Genomic DNA, 16,802 nt, shown 5'->3' with positions numbered 1-16,802 from the left:
AAAACAACCTCACTGAATTTACAGGAATTTTAGCCCCAAAACAGCACTCCCAGATAGTCTTCCAGACTGGAGGTCACCTCATCATGTGCCTGTACATCAGTGGGCTTCAGAGGCTCCAGCTTGTCAAGGACAATGTGCAGATGCAGCCCCATTCATATCAGTGGTGACCCTCAGCCCGGGAGGGCCTGCCCTGGGCTGTCCTGTGATACCTGGGCCTTCTGCCAAATATGCAGAGGCATCTGGGGTGAGGGATGAGCCTTTGTCAGCATCGTCAGAAATGGCTCTTACTCTGGGCCTTCCTGAAGCAGGAGCCTTGAGATGTGGGGATGTAGCACGAGAACATCTTACTCTCTTGATCATCTCCCAGTCAGTGAGCTGGCTACAGGGCTGACTCTAGGATATGGCACCTGGTTACCAGAATCCTAAGTTCTGTTAGGGTCTGTCATCAAGGAAGTGAGGTCACTTCTTTAAGGTTCCATCCCCTCAACCGCTTCCTTCCATAAGACCTACTCAGGACCCCACTGGGCTGCTGACTGCTCACCCTCCCCGCAGGTCAACTCCTTACCTTTACACAGTTATGTCCACCCAGGGCCTGCTTGTAGATCTGTGCCTGGCATTCACCAGGGACCTAGAAATCCACTTGGGGCCTGGGATTCAACAGGGGCCTAATGTTACACTGGGGATTGGATAGTCACCTGAGGACTAGGTATCAACCTGGGGCCTGATGTCCACCTGGGGACTGAGTATTCACCTGGGACCTGATGTGCACCTGGGGCCAAATGTCCTCCTCAGGCCTGAATTCCACCTGGTGGAATTCTGGTGATCACTGGGGCCTGGGTGTCATTTAGGGTCTGATGTGTGCCTGGAACCTGATGTCTACCTAGGGCCTGATGACCACCTGGGGACTGGGTGTCCATCTAACGTCTACCTAGAGCCTAGGTATCTATCTTAGGTATGGCGTCTGCCTGCAGCCTGAGGTCCACATGAGTCTGGTGTTCAGCTGGGGCCTGTGGTCCACTGGGGCCTTGGTGTCCATTTCGGGCCTGGTTGTCAACTTGTGGCCTGATATACAGCCTGAGTCCAGTGTTCACCTGTGGCCTGATGTCTACCTGGTGACTGGTGTCCTCCTGGAAATGGTTTATCCATGCAGGACCTGATGTCCACTTGGAGCTGAATGTCCCTCTGGGGCTAGACATCCGCTTGTGGCCTGATGTCCATCTAGGGCCTGGTGTCCACCTGGAGTATGATGTTCACCTGGGGCTAGGTGTCCACATGGGGCCTGATGTCCATATGAAGACTGGGTGTCCACTAGGACCTGATGTTCACCATGGGCCTAGATATCCACCTGGGGCCTGATATCTACCTGGTGACCTGTGTCCATCTGACGGCTGGTGTCCACCTGGGCCTGATAGCCACCTAAGATTTGGTGTTTATCTGAGGCCTGGGTGACCACCTGATATCTCATGTTCAGCTGGGGCCCAGAGTTCAACTGGGGACTGTGTGTCAACCTGGTGCACATCTAAGGACTAGGTACCCACCTGGGTGCTGGTGTTCACTGGAGCCTGATGTCCACCTGGGGCCTTGTATTTATCTAGGGCCTAAGCAACCACGTGGGGCCTGAGTGTCTTTATGGGCTCTAGAGTTCTCCTGGAGCTTGGTGCCTGCCTGGAGCTTCGGTGTACATCTGTGACCTGATATCCACCTTGGGATGGATGTGCACCTGGGCACAGATGTCCACGTGGGACTGAGTGTTCGCCTGGTTCCTGATGTCCACCTGGGGCCTGGTGTTCACCTGAAGCTTGATACCCACCTGGGGCATGGACATTTGCCAAAAATCTGACGTTCAGCTGTGGCCTGAAGTTTACATATGCCTGATGTCCACCTAGGGTTCAGAGTTCATCTGGGGCTTGATGCCCACCTGGGGCCTGGGTTTCCACATAGAGCCTGGCATTGACTTGGGATCAAGGTATTTACCTAGGGCCTGGGTGTCCACTTGGGGCCTGACTTCCACTTGGTTCTTGGTGTCAGGCAGAGGCCTGACTGTTCACTTGGGTCCTAGATAAGATCCATATGACTGATGTCCATGTGGGGCCTGAGAACCACTTGAGGCCTGCCATTAACCTAGGGCATATTGTCCACCTGGGGTCTGGGAGTCAAACTGGAATGTGATGTCCACCTGGGGTGTGGAGGTCACCCTGGGTCCTGATTCACTTTTCCAGTCCAGTGTCCAACAGAAGCCTGGTGTAAACCTGGAACCTGATGTCCACCTGTGGCCAGATGACCACCTTGAGTGGGATGTTCATCAAGAGACTAGGTATCCACATGGGACCTGGGGTCCACCTGGGGCCTGATGTCTACCTTAGGCCTGGCATTACCTGGGGTCTGTGTGTACATCTGGGGCCTGATGTTCAGCTGGGCCCTGGTTTCCACCTACAGTTCACCATCTAACTCAGGCCTGATGTCCACTCTGGACCTAGGTATCCATCTGAGGCCTGGTCTTTACCTGGGGCGTGGGAGTCCACCTGGGGCCTCTGTGTCCTTTTGGATTCTGATGTCCACCTGGGGCCTGATGATTACCTGAGGCTTCATGTTCACCTGGGGCCTGGGTGTCCACCTGGAGGCAAATATGCACATAAGGCCTGGCATCCTCCTAGGGCCTTATATTCACCTGTGTCCTGGTGTCCGTCTGGGGCCTGGGTGTCAAACGGGTTAATATACACCTGGAGCGCAGTATCCACCTGGGGCCTGATATCCACCTGAGGCCTTGGCGTGCATTTGGCACCTGGTGTCCATCTGCAGCACAGGTGTCCATCTGGTGCTTGGGTGTTCACCCCATGTTCATCAGGGGCCTAGGTATCCATTTGGGGCCTGGTGTCCACCTGGGGCCTGAAGTTCATCTGGAACCTGGTATTCACCTAGGACATGGGTATCCACCTGGATCCTGATGTTCAGATAGGGACTGGGTATAGACCTGGGACCTGATATCCACCTTGGGTATAGGCATCCACGTGGAGCCCGATATCCGCCTAGTGCCTGTGTGTCAGCCTAGAGCCTGATGCCCACCCGGGAACTAGGTACACAGCTGGCTTTTTTGTTCACTTGAGGCCTGGTGTCCACTTGGGAACTGATGTCGAACTGGGGATTAGGTATCCACCTGAAGACTGGTGTCCAGCTGGGGCTTTATAAATCCCTGGGGCATGTTGTTCACCTGGGCTTGATATATACCTAAGACCTGGGAATCCAACTGAGGCTGATGTCCAGTTAGAGCCTAGGTATCTACTTAGGGTCTCATATCCATCTGGAGCCTAATGTCCACCTGGGGACTTGTAGCTACCCAGGGTCTTGGGTGTCCACTTGGGGCTTGAGTGTACTCCTGGGGTCTGGGGTTCTCCTGGAACCTGCTGTCTGCTTAAGGCTTGGGAATATAACTGTGGCCTGATATAAACCTATAAATGGATATTCACCTGGGGACAGATGTCCACTTGGGGCCTGAGTGTCCACATGGTGCCTGATGTCTACCTGGGGTCTGGTGTTCACCTGAGGCCTGATATCCACCAGGAGCCTAGGTATCCACCTGAGTCCTGGTTTCTATCTGGGACCTGATGTCCACCTAGGTCTGGTATTCACCTAAGGTGTACTACCCACCTGGTCCTGGATGTTAACTTGCGGACTGATGTAGACCTCAAGTTCAGGGTCCACCTGGGACCTTATGGCAACCTTGAGACTGACGTTCGCCTGGGGACTGATGTTCACCTTTGACCTAATGTCCACCTGATGACTGGATATTCACCCACAGCCAAATGTCCACCTGAGGCCAGATGGCCAACTGTGGCCAGATGTACAACTGAGGTCTGGGTATTCCCTTGGGACTTGATGTTCAGCTGGGGCCTAAGGTTAACCCAGGCCATGATGTCCACCTGAAGCTTGATGTCCACCTGGGGCCTGGGTGGCCAGATGTGCAACTGGGGCCTGGGTATCCACCTGGGGCCTAAGTGTCCTTCTCATGCCACCTGATATCCACCAGTTGGCCTGATGTTCATCTGGAGATGTGGGGTCAACCGGCAGCCTGATGTGGACATAGATTCCAATGTCCTCTCGGGGCCTGATGTACACCTGGGGCCTAGTATCCACTTGGGGCCTGGGATTTTACTGTTGGCCTGATGTTCACCGAGGTCCTAGGAATCTTTCCTGACTGGTGTCCACCTGGGTCCTGATGTTCAGCTTGGGACTTGAGTGCTTAGCTGGGATCTGATGCCCACTTGGGGCATAGGTATTCACCTAGGGCCTGGTGTTCACTTGGGGCCTGGTGTACACCTGGGGCCTGATATCAACCTTGAATCTAGGTGTTCACTTGGGGACTGCTGTCTACCTGGTGCATGGTTATCAACCTAGGACCTGATGCCCACCTGGAGTTCAATGTCCACCTTGGGCCTGTTGTGTACCTGTGTGCCCACTGGCTAATTACTTAAAACTGAGGTTTACCTAGGGCTAGATGTGCACCTGAGACCTGATGTCCACCTGTGGTCTTATGTTCACCTGGGGACTGATGTACATCTGGAGCACAAGTATATCCATGGGGCCTTTTGTCCACCTGGACTGTGTGTGTCAACCTCAGGGCCAATGTCCACCTGGAATCCAGTGTCTAATAGAGCCTAATGTACACATGGGGCTCTGGCAGTCACCTGGGACCTGATATACAGACATGGTCTTGAGTTTACCTGGGGCCTGGTATCTACAGGGCCTTGGTGTACACCTGGAACCAGATACCCCAGGGGGGTACGTGGGTCCCAGATGGTCATTAGGTCCTAGCTGGAAACTCAGGCTCCAGATGCACATCAGGCTGCAAGTGGATACACAGGTCACAGGGTGATACCCAGGTTCCAGGTGGACACTGGGCTCAAGAGGAACACAATGGCCCAGGTGGACATCCAGGCCTGAGGTGGACATCATGCCCCAGATAGACATCTGGCCCCAGCTGGATACCTAGGCCCCAGTCATTGGCCCTAGGTAGACGCAGCCATATGTGACTAAGGTCATCCAGAATCTAATGTCCACCTGGACCCTGGGTGTCCACATAGGGCCATGTATCTGTATGGGGCCTCAGCATCCACCAGGGCCTGATATTCCCCAAAGGCCTAGATATCCACCTGAGGCCTGATGTCCACCTGGGGCCTGATGTCCACCTAATACTTGGTGTTTAGCTGGGGCCTGGGTGACATCCTGGGATCTGATGTTCAGCTGAGGGCCAGATTTCAGCTGGCACCTGTGTGTCAACCCAATGCCTGATGCACACCTGCAGATGAGGTATACACCTAGGGTCTGCTGTTCACTGGGGACAGGTGTCCAGCTGTGGCCTGGTGACCACATGGGTCCTAGTGTTCATCAAGTGCCTGGTGTCCACCTGGGACTGGGTTTCCACCTGGGACCTGATGTTGATGGCAGGGGGGAGGCCTGTTGTGTACTTGAGATGTGGGGGGTCCACCTGGGACCTGATGTCCACCTTGGGCCTTGTATTTACGTATGGCCTGGGGAGTCACCCAGAGCTTAAGTGTACCCTTGGGGCTTGGGTATATATATGTGGCCTGATGTCCATTTTGGGACAGATGTCTACCTGGGGACATACGTTCATGTGGGGCCTGATATGGTTTGGCTGTGACCCTACCTAAATCTCATCTTGAATTGTAGCTCCCACAATTTCCATGTGTCATGGGAGGGACCAAATGGGAGGTAACTGAATCACGAGGGTGAGTCTTTCCTGTGCTGTGTTCGTGATAGTGAATAGGTCTCACGAGATCTGATGGTTTTGTAAAGGGCACTTCCCCTAAACAAGCTCTCTTGCCTGCCACCATATAAGATGTGACTTTGCTCCTCATTCAGCTTCAGCCATGGTTGTGAGGCCTCCCCAGCCATGTGGAACTGTGAGTGCATTAAATCTCTTACCTTTATGAATTTCCCATTCTCAGGTATGTCTTTATTAGCAGCATGAAAACAGACTAATACAGTAAATTGGTACCAAGAGTGAGGTGGTGCTGCAAAGATATCCAAAAATGTAAAAACGTCCTTGGAACTGGGTAACAGGCAGAGCTTGGAACAGTTTGGGGGGCTCACAAGAGGACAGGGAGAGGTGGGAATGTTTGGAACTTCCTAGAGACTTGCTGAATGGCAATGGCCTTGATCAAAATGCTGACAGGAACTTGTTGGGAACTGAAATAAAGGTGACTCTTGCTATGTTTTAGAAAAGAGGCTGGCAGCATTTTGACCCTGCCCTAGAGATTGGTGGAACTTTGGGCTTGAGAGAGTTGATTTAAGGCATCTAGTGGAAGAAATCTCTAAGTGGTAAAGTGTTCAAATGGTGTATTGGGTACTGTTAAAGGCACTCAGTTTTATGTATTCAAAAATATATGGTTTGTAATTGGAAATTACATTTAAAAGGGAAACAGAGCATAGAAGTTTGGAAAAAATTTCCAGCCTGATGATACTATAGAAAAGAAAAACCCATTTTTTGAGGAGAAATTCAAGCTGGAAGCAGAAATTTGCATAAATAACAAGGAGTCAAATGTGAATTACCAATATAATGGAGGAAAATGTCTCCAGGGCATGTCAGAGGTCTTCACAGCAGCCCCTCCCATCAAATGCCTGGAGACCTAGGAAGAACAAATGGTTCCATGGGCCTGGCCCAAGACCTTGCTGCTTTGCGCAGTCTCAAGACTTGGTGCCCCACATCCCAGGTATGGCTAAAAGAGGCCAATGTAGCATTCAAGCCATTGCTTCAGAGGGTGCAAGCCCCAAGCCTTGGTGGTTTACACGTGTTGTTGGGCCTGCAGGTGCACAGAAATCAAGAACTGAGATTTGGGAACCTCCTCCTAGATTTCAGAGGATGTATAGAAATGGCTGGATGTCCATGCAGAGGTGAGCTGCAGGAATGAAGCTCTCATGGAGAACCTCTGCCACGGTGGTATAGAAGGAAAATGTGAGATGCGAGCCCCCACACAGAGTCCCCACTGGGGCACTGCCTAGTGGAGCTGTGAGAAGATGGCCACCATCCTCCAAACCCCAGAATAGTACATCCACTGACAGCTTGCACTGTTTGCCTGAAAAAGCCAGACACTTGACACCAGCCCGCGAGATCAGCCAGGAGGGGTGGTTGTGCCCTGCAAAGCCACAGCGGCAGAGCTGCTTAAGGCCATGGGGACCCACTTCTTGCATGAGCATGTCCTGGATGTGAGACATGAAGTCAAAGAAAATCATTTTGCAGCTTTAAGACATGGGCAAGGACTTCATTTTTAAAACACCAAAAGCAACGGCCCCAGGGGTACACCAGATTCCTGGTAGGCATAAGGCCCCAGGAGGACACTAGAATCCAGGTGTACATAAAGCCACCTGTTGACACCAAGCCCTCAGATGAATACCAGGCCAACTGGTAGACATTAGGCACATGAGAATACTTGGGCACCAGGTGGGTATCAGGCCCCAGGTGAACATCAAACTTCAGGTGGACATCATTCTCCAAGTAAACTCTAGCCCCAGCTAAACATCAGGCTCCAGGTGGAAGCCCAGACTCCAGACTCCAGGTGCACTTCTGGCCACGGTTCAACATCTGTGCCCAGCTGAACATCAGACCATGGATGGATAGCTAGTCCCCAGGTGGACATCAGGTCAAAAGTGAATATAAGTCTCGAGGAAGACATCTGGCCCCAGGTGGATACTGAACTAGAGGTTTACATCAGACCCTACGTTGACAGCAAGACCCAGGTAGACAGCAGGCCCCAGGTGAAGACCAGGCCCAGATGAATACTGAACTAGAGGTTTACATCAGACCCTAGATTGACATTCAGTACCCAGGTGGTCATGACACCTTAACTAGACACCAAGTCTTCAGGTTGATACCCAAGTCCCAGGTGGACACCAGGTCAAAGATGAACACAAGACCTAAGGTTGACATTCAAGCCCCAAGTGGACACCAGGCCCTAGGTGAATAATATGACCCAGGGAATCATTAGGACCCAGCTGCATACCAGTCCCCAGGTTTACACGAAGCTCCCAGTGGTTTCCTAAGCTCTAGTTGGACATGAGGTCTCTAGTAGACACCCAGGACTAAGGTGGACATCAAGCATCAGATGGACATCTGGCCACAGATTAACATCAAGCCTCACAGTATCTAAAGAAGCTCTTTAGTTTAATTAGATTCCATTTGTCAATTTTGGATTTTGTGTCCACCTGGTGTCTAATGTCTAACTGGGGCCTGGTGTTTCTCTGAGGCCTTATATCCATCTGGGGCCTGGGCATCCATTTGAGGCCTGATGTCTACCTAAGACTTGGTGTTTAATTGGGGCACAGATTTCTTCCTGGAGCCTGATGTTCATATGGAGCCTGAAGTTCACCTGTGCCTGTTGTCTACCTGAGGCCTATGTGTCAACCTGGGGCCTGATGACCACCTTGAGTTCAGTGTTCACCTGGGGCCTGACGTCTGCCTGGAGTCTGGGTGTCCACATAGGGCCTGATGTTGGCTTGGGACTGAAGTATTTACCTAGGGCCTGGGTGTCTACTTAGAGCCTGACTTCTACCTGGTTCAGTGTGTCAACCTGGGGCCTGATGTCCACTTAGGGCCTAGGTAAGCTTCTTATGACTAAAGTCCACATGGGGGCTGAAACCATGTCAGATCTTGTGTTAACCTAGGGAGGGCCTAGTGTCTACCTGGGGCCTGCCTGTGACCTGGGTGGGGTCAAGGTATCCACCTTGGGCCTGATGACCAATTGGGGCTTAAGGATCTACCTAGAGACTGGTGTCAATTTGGAGCCTGATGTCCACTTGGGGTCTGGTGTACACCTTGGGCCTGATGTCCACCTGGGCATGGGTGTACACTTTGGGCCCAGTGTGCCCCTGAAACCTGGGTGTCAACCTGGGTCTTGATGCACACCTTTAGTCAAGTGTTTAACTGGGGCCTGATGAAATAGTGGGGCCTGATTTACACCTGTAGACTGGGTATCCACCTGAGGCCTGATGTCCACCTGCAGCCAGATGTCCATCTGGCACCAGATATCTACCTGGAGTCTGGTCTTTGCCTTGAACATGACGTATTCCAAGAGACTAGGCATGCACATTGGGCCTGGGGTCCTGATGTCTACCTGAGGCTGGTATTGAACTGGGGCCTGTGTGTTCACTTGGAGTCTGATGTTCATTTGGAACCTGGTGTTCACTTAGGACATGGGTATCCACCTGGATCCTGATTTTCAACTGGGAAGTGGATATAGACCTGGGACCTGATGGCCACCTATGGTATATGTAACCTAACCACCTGGGGCCTGGTGTTCATCTGAGGCCTGATATCCACCTGGTACCTGTGTGTCAATCTAGTGCCTTGTGTCTGCTTGAAAACTAGGTAGACACCTGGGCCTTGGTGTTCACCTGGGGCATGGTGTTCATCTTGCACCAAGTGTCCACCTGGATCCTGTGAATCAACCTGTGGCCTACGTGGCCACTTGGAGCTTTATGTGCACCTGCGGCCTGAAAGTTTCCTAGGATCTGATGACCACTGGGGCCCAGGTATCCACGTGGGGCATCAGGCTCCAGGTGTACACCCAGGCTCCATGTGGACACCAGGCCAGGAGAACTCCAGCCCTTATCTGAACATCAGGTCCTAAGTAGATGGCCAGGCCCCATGTGTACAGCAGGCCCCAGGTATGCACTGGACTCCAGGTGGACACCAGCACTCAGTTGGATACACACACTCAAGGTGGAAACCAGGCCCCAGGTGAACTGCTACACTCCAGGTGAACATCACGTCTCAGGTGGACACCTGGACCCCACGTGGGTACTAGGCTCTAAATTAATACCAGGCCTCAGGTGGTCCTCAGGAACCATGTGGACCTTAGTCATCAGGAGGTAACCTAGGCCCAAAGTGTATATCAGGTTCCATGTTGACACAAGAACTACTCGGAAGTCAGGCCCCGGGTAGACACCCAGGCCCTAGGTCCCAAGTTGACACCAGGCCTTATGTGAATACTTATAACTCAGGTCATCATCACACCTCAGGTGGACATCTGAGTTCATCTGGAACCTGGTGTTACAGACCCCATGTAAACGCCAAGCCATAGGTGGATACCCAATCCCTAGGTGGACATCAGAGCTCAGATTAACACAAAGACCCCAGTAGACATGATGTACCCCTGAATATCCAGGCCCCAGCTAAATACCCAGGCCCCAAATTGACACCAGGGTCTATGAGGACACACGGGACTCAGATAGAAAACAGGCCCAAGGTGGACACTGGACTGTAAATCAGGTCCTAGATTGACAACCATGCTTCAAGTTGACACCAGGCCCCAAGTGAACATCTGGCCCCAGCTGGACACTAGTCCCCTGGTGAATACCTAGGCTCAAGGTTGACATCAGGCCCCATATGAACACTAGACCCCAAATACACACTTGATGCCCTAAGTGGACATCAAGCCTCAGGTGTTTACCCAGTCCCAAGGTGAATATCAGGACACAGATGGGCACCAGTTATCAAGTGGATTCCTAGTCTCCAGGTGAATATCAGGCCCTAGGTGGATACCAGGATCCTGGTAGACATCAGGCCCCAAGAGGACACTAGAACCCAGGAGTACATTAGGCCACAGGTCAACACCAAGGCACCAGATGAATACCAGGCCAACTTGTGGACATTAGCCCCGAGAAGGGTCCTCAGGCCTCAGGTGGATATCAGGCCCCAGGTGAACATCCAGCACCCAGATGAACATCAAGCTTCAGGTAGACATCATGCCTCAGTTGAACTCCAGGCTCCAGCTGAACATCAGGCTCCAGGTGGATGCCCAGCTTCCAGGTGCACATCTGGCCACAGTTGGACATTCAACCCCAAGTGACCCTCAGGCCATGGGTGAATACACACTTTCCAGGTGAACATGAGATCAAAGGTGAACATCAGTCCCCCAGTGGACATCAGGCCCAAGGTGGATACCCAGACTCCCAGTGAATTTCAGACACCAGGTTGACATTCAGACCCCCAGTGGTCATCTGGCCTCATGCGAACACTCAGACCTCAGGTGCACCTGATGTCTCAACTGGACACCAACTCCTGGTTTGATACCCAAGTCCCAGGTGGACACCAGGTCCAAGGCTGGCACTCAAGCCCTAAGTGAACACCACACTCTAGGTGAATAATTCAACCCAGGTGGTCATTAGGACCTAGCTGGATACCAGGCCCCAGGTTAACACAAGGCCCCCGGTGGGTATCTAGGCACCAGCGGGACATCAGGCCCTAAGTAAACACCCCAGTCCCAGGTGAACACCATGCCCCAGGTGGGCATTAGGCCCTAGGTGAACATGGGGCCACAGGTGGACATCTAGCCCCTGGGCGACATCCAGCCCCAGGTGGACATAACCGTTTCCATGCATAAACCATTCCCAGATGGACATCAGGCCTCAAGAGGATGACAGTCACCAGGTAGACATCAGGCCTCAGTTGGACACCAAGGTGCCAGATGTACAGCAGGCCCCAGCTGAAACCCAGACTCATGTGGACATCAGGCCACAGGTAGACACCATGCCTTAGGTAGATACCCAACTTCAGGTGGACATCAGACCCAAGGTGGACATCCAGTCCCCAGATGGACATTCAGGCCCTAGGCACACATCAGGCCTTAAGTGGACACCCAGGCCCCAGGTTGATATCCAGCTCCCAGGTGATCACCAGGCCACAGGTGGGCACCAGACCTTAGGTGAACAACAGGATGCAGTAGGTCATCAGGACACAGCTGGATACAAGTCCCTGGTGAATGCAAGGCCCTAGTGGGACATAGATCTAAGGCAGACATCAGGTCCCAGGTGGACATACAGGCCCGAGGTGGAATTCATCCTGAGGGGGACATTCGGCCCCAGGTGCACATAGGGCCCCAGGTGAATACCCAGTTCCCAGGTGGACATCAGCCCACAGGTCAACCACAGTCCCCAGGTTGATACCTGGTCCCCAGGAGGCTACCCAATCTGCAGGGTAACATTAGGCCCCTGTAGGATTCCAGGCCCCAAGTGGATTCCTAGGCCCATGGTGAACATCAGGTGCAGGTGTCCAAGAGGCCCTGGGTGGACATAACTGTGTACAGGTAAGGAGTTGACCTGTGGGGAGGGTGAGCAGTCAGCAGCCCAGTGGGGTCCTAAGTAGGTCTTCTGGAAGGAGGAGACTGAGGGGATGGAAACTTAAAGAAGTAACCTCACTTCCTTGGCGACAGACCTAAGGGAACTTAGAATTTTGGTAAACAGGCCAAGTGGCTCACACCCGCAATCCCAGCACTTTGGGAGGCTGAGGTGGGCAGATCATGAGGTCAGGAGTTCGAGACCAGCCTGATCAAAATGGTAAAACCCCCATCTCTACTAAAAATACAAAAAAATTAAAAATTAGAAAAAAATCTAGCTGAGTGTGGTGGTGCGCGCCTGGTGCCTGTAATCTCAGCTACTCAGGAGACTGAGGCAGGAGAATTGATTGAACCCAGGAGGTGGAGGTTGCAGTGAGCTGAGATCGTGCCACTGCACTCCAGCCTGGGCAACAGAATGAGACTCTATCTCAAAAAAAAAAAAAAAAAATGAATTCTGGTAACCAGGAACCCACATCCTAGAGTCAGCCCCGTAGCCTGTTCACTTGGTGGGAGATACTCAAGAGAGCAAGATGTAATCGTGCTGCATCCCCACATCTCGAGGCTCCTGCTTCAGGAATGGTGGGAGTGAGCGCCTTTCTTTTCCAGCGATGCCCATGTATGCTCATCCCTCACTCCAGATGCCTCTGGCCATTTGGCAGAAGCCCCCCAGGCCCCAGGTAGCACAGGACAGGAGTCACCAGGTAGACATCAGGCTCGCAGGTGCAATCATGGTGTGCGATAGCCTTGAACTGCTAGACTCAAGTCATCCTCCTGCCTCAGCCTCCCAAGTAGCTGGGAGTACAGGTGCATGCCACCACGCCTAACTACAAATCCAGATTCTTATAGTGACAGTTGGTTGGATGGTTCTCTTCTAGAAATAGAAGCTCAAAGATTGCACGTGCATCTCCTGGAAACATTTCTTTTGTCTTTTTTTTTTTTTTTTTTTTTTTTTTGAGATGGAATCTCACTCTGTTGCCCATGTTGGAGTGCAATGGCACAATCTTGGCTCACTCCAACCTCGACCTCCCAGGTTCATGTGATTTTTCTGCCTCAGCCTCCTGAGTAGCTGGGACTACAGGCGCTTGCCACCACACCTGGCTAATTTTTGTATTTTTAGTAGAGACAGTATTTCACCATGTTGGTTAGGCTGGTCTCGAACTCCTGGCCACATGATCCACCCACCTCGGCCTCCCACAGTGCTGGGATCACAGGTGAGAACCATGGTGCCTGGCTAGTTCCCGGCCTCTTGCCAAGTTGTCTGCTGAATGTGGGGCCCAGGCTTCAATCCTGCCTCCTCGGTGGTTAGAGCCTTAACAGTGCAAAATCTTCTCTACTTTAGGGGGCTGGACTGTGTCTTCATGGCTCTGCCACTGGCTGAGGTGCAATTCAAGTGGATAAACCTCCCTGGAACTAAGATGATGATCTGTGTGATTTGTAGTAATAGTGATACTGGGTGGACCACCATCTCCTCAGCACCTACCAGATTAGACCTTTGGATAGTAAAATTAGACTGTATGCAGGTCTCTGGACTATTAGTCACCCCTGGGGAGGAGGGCAGCACAGTTAAGATAATTCCCTTTATCATCAGTCCCACTAATTATCAACATACTCTACAATTCCTTCATTCCTTTCCCTTGTAACTCCAATATGCCTCAAGGGAAGGCTATACATCGTTCTGGTAAGTTACCATCCCAGAAGGACTTGTGGGAAAATAGGACTCCCTTCTTTGGTACATAGTAAAGGTATTTATGAAAATGAGAGACTAGAAATAGCTTTGACAGAATTTTTGCCTGAGAAACTAAAGCACATGGAAATTTCTGGTTGTGCCATGACATTCAGCTGATATGCAGTTTCAAAAAATCATACCTACTTTAATAAATATTTCTCATCCCCCCTCCCAAAAAATATTTCCCATCCTGCATATTCCTAAAGAAGGTAAACTTAAATGACACATTTGGCTGGGCTCATGGCTCCTGCCTGTAATTCTAGCACTTTGGGTGGCACAGGCGGTCAATCACTTGAGCTCAGGAGTTCAAGACCAGCCTGGGCAACAGGGTGAAATCCCATCTCTACCAAGAGTGCTGGGATTACAGACTTGAGCTACTGCACCAGGCCTAAAATCTTTTTTTTTTAATGACCAGATCTTGCCTGTAATCCCAGCACTTTGGGAGGTCAAAGAGGGAGGACAACTTGAGGTCTAGAGTTCGAGGCCAGCCTAGCTAACATGGTGAAACCCTGTCTCTACTAAAAATACAAAAATTAGCCAGGCATTGTGGCAGGTGCCTGTAATCCCAGCTACTCGGGAGGCTGAGGCAAGAGAATCACTTGAACCCAGGAGGCAGAGGTTGCAGTGAGCCAAGATCGTGCCATCGCACTACAGCTTAGGCAACAAGAGTGAAACTCCATCTCAAAAAATAAAAATTGAAAAAAAATTTAAGTGACTATCCTGCAGGTATAGACTTGTATTCGTTCATTTAATAAGTGTTAATTATGGTTTATCCAATGTAGTATTTCTTTTTGAGACAAGGTCTTTGTTGCCCAGACTGGAGTATGGTGGCATGATCATGGCTCACCACAGCCTCAGCTGCCCAGGCTCAAGCGATCTTGCCAGCTCAGCTTCCTGAGTAGCTGGGACTATATGCACTTGCCACCATGTTTGGATAATTTTTGCATTTTTTGTAAAGACGGGGTTTCACCATGCTGCCCAGGCTGGGCTTGAACTTCTGGACTCAAGCATTCTGCTCCTTGGCCTCCCAAAGTGCTGGGATCAGAGGTGTGAGCCACCATGCCCAGCCCAATGCCGGATTATATATCCCTGAAGAAAAAGCCCTAATGGTTCATTTGGTGTCTCCAAAGCAACTTACTCTTCTCTATTTAAAAAATCACGTTATTAATTAGTGAAAACTGCTCTAATTTTTCCTTAATTAGAACATCTTAATTAGGAGGTTCTCCAAGTGTGTTCCCTTAGACCAGCAATAACAGCAGCAACACTGGGAACTTGTTAGGAATGCAAATTCTTAGGCCCTAACCCAGACCTGGTGATTCAGACACATACTCACTTGAGAACCTGCATTAGATTAGGCATAATGATCACATTCAGACTCCACCATTAACGAGGAGCTGACTCAGTACTTAAGTAGCACCCCATCTTACTAGATGACATAATATGCCCTCTATACACACAAGAAAAACCAAGTGTATAATTTACATCAAAAGTACTCTGAGACTCTAAACTTATTCTTCATTCATGTGTAAGCCTGAGGCTTGTTTTTTAACTAGTGAACACCAAACGCAGGTCAATATTATCCACAAGATGAATGATAAATAGGCAGTAACTCTATGTTCCAGTTTGCCTCCTGGTTATATCTGGTATTATGACATAGTTATTCTTGGCACCTTTCTTTTCTCTCAAAAGGTTCCCAGTTTAGACAGTAAGTTATTGGCTACATGTTGGGAGGCAGAGGTGGGAGGATCACCAGATCCAGGTCAAGTCTGCCATGAGCCATGATGGTGCCACTGCACTCTGGCCTGGGCAACAGAGCAAGACCCTGACAGCTCACTGAAGCCTCCATCTCCTGGGATCCAGTGATCCTCCCGCCTCAACATCCAGACTAGTGCTTCAGCCACTGTGCCTGGCCCACCCATCCTATTAATAAAAGATAAAATAGGGCCTGGGTGCAATGGCTCACACCTGTAATCTCAGCACTTTGGGAGGCTGAGGCAGTCAGACTGCTTGAGCTTAGGAGTTCCAGACTAGCCTGGGCAATATGGGGAAATCCCGTCTCTACCCAAAATAGAAAAATTAGCCAGGCATGGGCCAGTTGTGGTGGCTCCTGCCTGTAATTCCAGCAGGTGGAGAGGCCATGGTGGGTGAGCTCAGAGAGTTTGAGACCAGCCTGGGCAACATAGTGAAGCCCTGTCTCTACTAAAATACAAAAACAATAAGCTAGGCATGGTGGCATGTGCCTGTAATCCCAGCTATGCAGGAGGCTGAGGTGGGAGGATCACTTGAGCCCAGGAGGTGGCAGTTGCAGTGAATTGAGATTGTGCCACTGCACTCCAGCCTGGTAACCTAGCCAGATACTGTCTCCCAAAAAAATGAATAATAATAATAATAATTAAATAAAACAAGAGTAAATCACTCACAAATTTGGAGCTTTTTTCTTTTATAAAAAACAAAAACAAAAATATAAAATAGGGCAGTAAAATATATCAATATTGAATCCTGAAAAATTCTCACCATTTCACTAAGCTTCATTTAACAAAAATAATTTGTGTTCTTACACAATATTTTTAATTCCAAAATAATCTGAATATAAAATTAGTGGGAAGAGGTCGGGCACGGTGGCTCACACCTGTAATTCCTGCACTATGGGAGGCAGAAGTGAGGGATCACCTGAGGTGAGGAGTTCGAGACCAGCCTGGCCAACATGATGAAACCCCGTCTCTACTAAAAATACCAAAAATTAACTGTTCATGGTGGTGTGCACCTGTAATCCCAGCTACTCAGGAGGCTGAGGCAGGAGAATCGCTTGAACAAGGGAGGCAGAGGTTGCAGTGAGCTGAGATCGCACCACTGCACTCCAGCCTGGGTGACAATAGCAAAACTCTGCCTCAAAAAAAAAAAAAAAAAAAAATAGTGGGAAGAATTAAAGTGGGCAAAATTTCCTTCCA

The 16,802-nt window shown here is 50.6% G+C and overlaps 1 long non-coding RNA gene across 1 annotated transcript; it reads left to right on the top strand.

The window, feature by feature from the left end:
* Window positions 1-1,746: 1,746 nt before the first annotated feature.
* LOC139361496 (uncharacterized) lies at window positions 1,747-15,107 on the top strand. The gene is made up of 2 exons (XR_011619045.1): window positions 1,747-2,314; window positions 13,468-15,107. It is a non-coding gene; the product is annotated as an uncharacterized lncRNA (long non-coding RNA).
* The last annotated feature ends 1,695 nt before the right edge of the window (window positions 15,108-16,802 follow it).

Source organism: Macaca nemestrina, unplaced genomic scaffold, assembly GCF_043159975.1.
Source record: "Macaca nemestrina isolate mMacNem1 unplaced genomic scaffold, mMacNem.hap1 Scaffold_53, whole genome shotgun sequence".
NCBI lineage: Eukaryota > Metazoa > Chordata > Mammalia > Primates > Cercopithecidae > Macaca > Macaca nemestrina.
This window is presented reverse-complemented; position numbering and strand designations above follow the sequence as displayed.